Source organism: Mustela putorius, unplaced genomic scaffold, assembly GCF_011764305.1.
Source record: "Mustela putorius furo isolate JIRA1106 unplaced genomic scaffold, ASM1176430v1.1 tig00000788_pilon_pilon_pilon, whole genome shotgun sequence".
NCBI classification, from domain to species: domain Eukaryota; kingdom Metazoa; phylum Chordata; class Mammalia; order Carnivora; family Mustelidae; genus Mustela; species Mustela putorius.
In genome coordinates this window covers 1,102,753-1,108,282 of record NW_025421481.1, presented here as the reverse complement: position 1 = coordinate 1,108,282, position 5,530 = coordinate 1,102,753, and the positions used below count along the sequence as shown (strand labels likewise).

General features: G+C 42.8%; 1 non-coding gene across 1 annotated transcript; it reads right to left on the bottom strand.

Moving 5' to 3' along the window:
• Window positions 1–3,190: 3,190 nt before the first annotated feature.
• On the bottom strand, window positions 3,191–3,297 carry LOC123393302. Its single transcript, XR_006608052.1, has one exon. It is a non-coding gene; the product is annotated as a U6 spliceosomal RNA (small nuclear RNA).
• Between the last annotated feature and the right edge of the window lie 2,233 nt (window positions 3,298–5,530).

Genomic DNA, 5,530 nt, shown 5'->3' with positions numbered 1-5,530 from the left:
TTTAGGCACAATAATAACAAGTTTATTTGTCAAGTTTCCCAGGCTATAGCAGATTAGCAACAGCCGATTTATTTCTTTTGTTGTTTTACTGGGGTGAAAAGGAACTGCCAGAAGCAGACACACTGACATCAACTTGGAGCGACAGTGAAATGACAAGGAAGGTAGAGAAGGAAACTTTCAGAAAGCAGAGGGGGCTGGGGCCATTTCGTGAAGAGAAAGCACTTACATTCTTCAGTAGGTACCGAGGGCATCAGTGCTTTCGAATAACACCTAAGAACAAAATGTATATGATGTTTATTATATGCCAGCCCCCGTACTAAGTACCTCATGGGAATTATTTAATCTTGCAATAACTCTATCAATGAATGCTACTATCATTACCATTTTATAGGTCTTATTAGTTATCTATTACTGTGTAGCCAAAATTTCATAGCTTATAATAACAGACATTTATTTTCTCATAGTTTCTGTGGATCAAGTGGCCACTTGTGGCTTAGCTGGTCCTTGGGGTCAGTCTCTCTTGTAAGTGTGTGATCAAGATGTTGGCTAGGGCTGCAGTGACCTCAAGGCTCGACTAGGGAAGAACTCTCTTTTGAGCTAGGTCATGTGGCTGTTGGCAGGATTGGGTTCCTTGTGGCTGTCAGACTCAGAGCCCCAGTTCCTTGCCATGTGGGTCTCTCCATAGGGCAGCTCATAATACGGCAACTTGCTTTATCAGAGTGAGTACATGAGAAAAGTCAGAGACTGAACAAGATGTGAGTCAAGGGCTTTTGTTACCTGAAGCTGGAGATGACAACCTATTACTTTTGCTGTATTCTGTTCATTAGAAGCGAGATACGAAGCCTATCGCTTCTGTTCATTAGAAGCGAGATACGAAGCCCAGGCCACACTCCAGGGGAGGGGATTACAGAAGAGCCACTGGAAACCAGGTCAGTAGCTGCCGACCACATTGAAGTAGAAACCAAGAGACCGAAAGGCATGGACCTGGCCTAGGACCACATGGTTAATAAACTAGAGTACCTAGAAATGAGACCCAGGACCTGTGCTTATAAACATCAAGGCACCCTGGGCTATTAGATTTGAATAAGCTCCTGGGTGATTTTAATGTGCGATTGAGACGGAAGGACAAGTCTACTCCTTCACAAGCTTCAGTGTGTGCACAACTCGCCTGCATTCTGTTTAAAATGCTGACTCTGATTTGATGGGTTTGGGGTGGGACCTGAGATTCTGAATCTCTAACAAGTTCTGGGTGATGCTGATGCTGGTCCGTGGGCCATACTTTGAGTTGCAAGGCCCTGAAGGAACAACTCTGGGCTGAAAGTCAGGCAATTGTTTTTCTACTCGTGGTTTTTCCTCAAGCTGGTGGTAAATGGACTAGTCATTTGATCTTTCTGATTTTTAAATATTATATATTTATTTTTCATTTATTCATTCATTCATTTGCATTCAGTGTTAAATAGCCATTCATCCAGCAACAGTCAATGCTAATTTTTAAGCCCTTTGTTTTATCGTGGTTATAAAAGTAATAGCAATTCTTGTCTTTCAGGTTTGATGAAAATGTTACTCCCTATGGAAATCTTCCCCTACTGCCAAAACTGCCTTCAGACATGCTTACATGATATCTTTTGTATCTTCATCACTACACTTAACTTCATCACTACATTGTAACTCCTCATGGTCACTGCTACCCTGTTAGAGGTTTTATGTGAATTTTAATTTTTTTAAAAGTAGGTTCCATGCCCGAGTTTGGGATTGAACTCATGACCCTAAAATCAAGAGTTGCATGGTCTACCAACTGAGCCACCCAGACAGTTTTATATGAATTTTAAATGTTATTTATTTGACAGTTTTATATGAATTTTAAATATTACTTATTTGACAGAGATCACAAGTGGGCAGAGGGGCAGGCAGAGAGAGAGGAGAGAAGCAGGCTCCCTGCTGGGCAGAGAACCCTATGCAGGACTCGATCCCAGGACCCTGGGATCATGACCTGAGCCGAAGGCAGAGGCTTAACCCACTGAGCCACCCAGGCGCCCCTATATGAATTTTAAAAAGGCTCCCCTTTTCAAAACTCTGGATGTTCATTCCCAGAAAAACTCAATGAAATATCAAGTCTGGGATGTCTGTGATGTTGATGATGGCTCTCAAGTTGTTCACTGTCCTTTGTCTTTGTCCCTCCCTGTCCCCCATGCTGGATTTCAGCTCTGGGGCTGGAACAGTGTCTGTTCCATCTTTCTATCCCTCAGGGCCTAGCACAATGCGTAATGTGTGATAAGCATGCGAAAAGTATCTGTTGAACAAACAAATGTTTATTGTAGAAAATATTGAAAAGGAAAAAATAAAAAATCAAGCACCATCCTATTTCACAGAGGTAACCTTTGTCAATGGTTCATTGTACTTCCTTTGGTCTTTTTTCCATTCATAAATATCTGCATTATCCGTATCTATGTTTGCATTTGTGTATGTAACTTTACCTCCCTTTCTTTTGAGTGGTAACAGCCAGCATTTACTGACACTGTGCTAAGTGCTTGGGAAGATCCATTGTTAATAAACCACCCCTTGTTGCCACTAAGCTCCTGGGAACTTAGAGTCTGGGGACGGAGTTGGAGTCATGCTAACAAGGCACAGCTGTCATGAGATTTAGCCTGGCATCTTCAGTATGCCATGGGGAAAGCAGTAGGTCTGAGAGCTTCCAGGAGGGATGAGACAGACCCGAGGACCTGATCCCGGGGCCACCCCTACTGGGACCCTCTGACAGCCAACACCGTTCTCCACTTGATAAGAGCAATTCTACTCTGAAAAATCACCCAGAATAAGGCACATTATCCAGAGCTGAAACACACTACTACTTTTAGTGGGGAAGAAATATTTTCATTGCAAGCCCTCAGATTGACCTCCGTTCTGCTAAAAAAGCAAAATAAAAACAAATAAAACAGCACAACCACCAAATCCCATTAAAATGTATGAAATTACTTCCTTTGTTAATTTAGCCTGACAAAGCATTGCCCTTCATCAGTTACTCTCTGTAATGTGGCTCTTTACTTGCTCTCATTAATCCATTATACTGAGCATAATTAAGGCTTTGCTCTTGAATTATAGTGATGATACCAAATTTTTAAGCAATTCAGTCTTTAGTGCAAACACATAAAGAAACTCAAACAGAGCAGTAGGGAAGAAAGAAATCAACTAAAGCAAAGAATCCTACTACACTCTCAGGAGAGTCCTCATTGTGCAAGGATCGTGCTAATCTTCTCTTTATCGTTCTAATCTTAGTACGTGTACTGCTGAAGTGAACACTACACTCTCGGGAGAGTTGATATCACCGGACTTAAGGGACAAGATTGTGTCCTTTATAAATGAGCAGACCACCCAGATTCTGAGGAGGAAAATTCAGTGAAATGTGTGCTAACCATATAATGGCCAACATGGCCCTGTGGTCACTCTGGACTTTGGCACCCAGCTGCCTGTGAGGTGAGCAAAGGGCCAGCGGATCTCGCACTAAGTGTAAAGTTCCAAGTAGCTGAAGGAGGGCTACTGAGTAAAACTGGGTTGATGAGGTGAATCTAATGTTGCATCTATGTAATTATATCCACATTGTACCAGAGGCTCCCAAATGTCATAGAAAATGAGCTAGTCTTTCTCTTTTGATGCTGTTACCTCCAAACCTGTTCCTCTGTGCATGCTCCATGGTGGTAAATGGCACCATCTTCCACCCAGTTACTCAAACTAAAATCCTACGTGTCCCCTTTGTGATAGTTAAGTTCATGTGTCAACTTGACGGGGCTGCAGGATACAAAGTTGTCTGACTAAACATTATTTCTGGGTGTTTCTATGAGAGTGTTTTTCCAGAAGAGATCAGCATTTGAGTTGGCGTTGACTTGAGTAAAGTGGATGGCTCTCCCCAACGTGGGTGGTCTCCATCCTGTCCACTGAAGGCCTGAATATTACAAAAAGTGGAGGAAGGTTGAGTCTATGCTGTACCTGGATACTTGAGTGGAACACTGACTGACCTTCTCCTGCCATCTTCACTCCTGGTTCTCAGGCTTTGAGACTCAGACTGGAATCCATACACACCAGCTCTGTGGTTCTCTGGGCTCTCAACCACACCCCTGACTTTTCTGAGCCTCCAGCTTATAGACAGCCTCCAAAATCATGTGAGCCAATACCTTCTAATAACACTCTTTCTAAATCTCATTGTATCTATAGGTCCATATCTAACTTGGTTCTGTTTTTCTGGAGAACCTGGATTCATACAGTCTTGATTCTTACCTTTCTCTAATCTCCCGCATCCAGTTTATCAACAGGCTGTGATAATTCTGCCTCGAGAATATATCTTGAATGGACCCACTCCAAGCAACCCTTACCTTTCTGAACATCCTGGAGCAATACAACAGTCCCGGTTCGTCTCTTTGCTTCTTCTCTTACCCCTCTCAAATCTATTTCCCACAATGTAATGCTGTTGATGAAACACAAATTAGATCATACCACTCCTCTGTGTAAACCATACCTTAAGTTGCCATCAAACTTAGAATACAATCTGAACTTTCACTGTAGCCCCCAATCACCATGTGATCTGGCCATAGTTAATTGTTCTGCCTTCATCTCCCACCACTCTCTGCCCGGCTCACCACATTTGGGTGGCTCTGTTAGTTACCTAGTGCTGTGTAACAAATGACCAAGGACTCACATAAATGACAGCAATCAACACTGAATGCCTCACATAGTTTCAGTGGGTCAAACTGAGAAATGATGCAGGTAGGTAGCTCTGGTTCAGGGTGTTTCATGAGGCTGCCATCATCTGGAGGCTTGATTGGAGGACCTACTTCCAAGGTGGATCATTCATTTTTTTTTTTTTTTTTAACAGAAGGCCTCAGGTCCTTGTCATGTGGGTCACTCTGTAGAGCTGCTTGAGTGATCCAAGAAAACACAACAGAATCTGCAATACGCTTTATGACCTAGGCTTGGAAGGCATATATATTCCTTAGCTTTGCAACATTTTTAGTTACATAGACCAGCCTGATTCAATGTGGGGGGGAGATACATAAGGGCATGAGTGTCAGGAGGTGAGACTCACCTGGGGCCATCTTGAGGGCTGGCTATCTCCTAGCACTCTCACACACACCACAATCTTCGTACACCATGACACTGTGGTGGCTGGTCACTCTATTCTCCTTCTTCCATGCTTTCCCAAGTCTCACTTTTCCCTCATCATCTACATTGGAGTTTAAGAATCTCTTGGAGAACTCTGCCCCAACAACCACAGTTTGGAGGAGATACTCTACACAACGCCCTCCCCAGTGTTTAGTTCATAGGAAAAACGGTAATCCATAATGGTATTCTTCATGCAGTCATATGTTTGGGGACTTCTTATCTCCTTCCTTATCCACTGAATGTAAACTTCAGGAAGAGCTGGGATCTATTGGGACCACAGCTCCGAGTGCAGTATCTGGCAAATATGAAGAACTCAATAAATATCTGCTGAATGAATGATTTTTTAAAAGTTAAGGCTAAGGTAGGATGGCTCTTTTTC